Source organism: Sinocyclocheilus rhinocerous, unplaced genomic scaffold (assembly GCF_001515625.1).
Source record: "Sinocyclocheilus rhinocerous isolate Xijiao unplaced genomic scaffold, SAMN03320098_v1.1 scaffold1157, whole genome shotgun sequence".
NCBI classification, from domain to species: domain Eukaryota; kingdom Metazoa; phylum Chordata; class Actinopteri; order Cypriniformes; family Cyprinidae; genus Sinocyclocheilus; species Sinocyclocheilus rhinocerous.
The window spans coordinates 884316-885104 of NW_015631716.1; positions in this window are offsets into that span (position 1 = coordinate 884316).

Consider the following 789-nt stretch of genomic DNA (forward strand, 5'->3'; position numbering starts at 1 on the left):
GTTTGTAGAGAGACGCGCTGACGCAGGTTCACACACACACACTTCTCTCTCTCTCCCTCTCGATCAAATAATTAATTCACGTAACTAAATGTTATAATTAATTAATTCAAATAAATGTGATCTTACCACACTATTTCATCTGTCTGACCTGAAGTGGTTAGAATACTGAGTTAAAGAGTCGAGCCGTAGCTTCGTGTCAGTCTTGCCTTCACGTCCTGCATTAAAATAGTTTAAAGCCGTGTATTCGCTATTTAGCAGCAGTTTTTACGGCAATATTTAAATGACACCCTGGTCATTCTTGGTGTACCCAAAATAGTCCCACACTATCGACTATTCAGTCATTTCTCTGGTGAAAATAAAGGATCGCTGTTTGGTTCCTCTGCCATAGTTAATCTAGTGTGTGTAGCAGCCTCTGTGTCTCTGATAAGCACAGCATTTTAAGATGGTGCACCGCTAGTGTAAATTAGTTTTAGTTTTGCTCAAGTTGCAACTGTTCCGTTCTGTGCAACAGAAACACTCGGTGTAGCGGAGCCTTTACGATTAATTAACCGTGACATTTTAAAGCGCGGTTAATTGTGAAACCGGTTAATTGCTGCATCCCTATTTCTGTCATGACAACTCTCGGAGGGATTGGCATGGTAATGTACATGACAATGTTAATGTATTTGGTCTTGGCGGAATAGATCTGATGCTGCGGCAGAGCAAGTACCGAGACGTGCTACTGCCAATACATCCACAACATGCTGCTGTAAGCATGTAAGAAATACTGCTGCTGCACATATAACATAC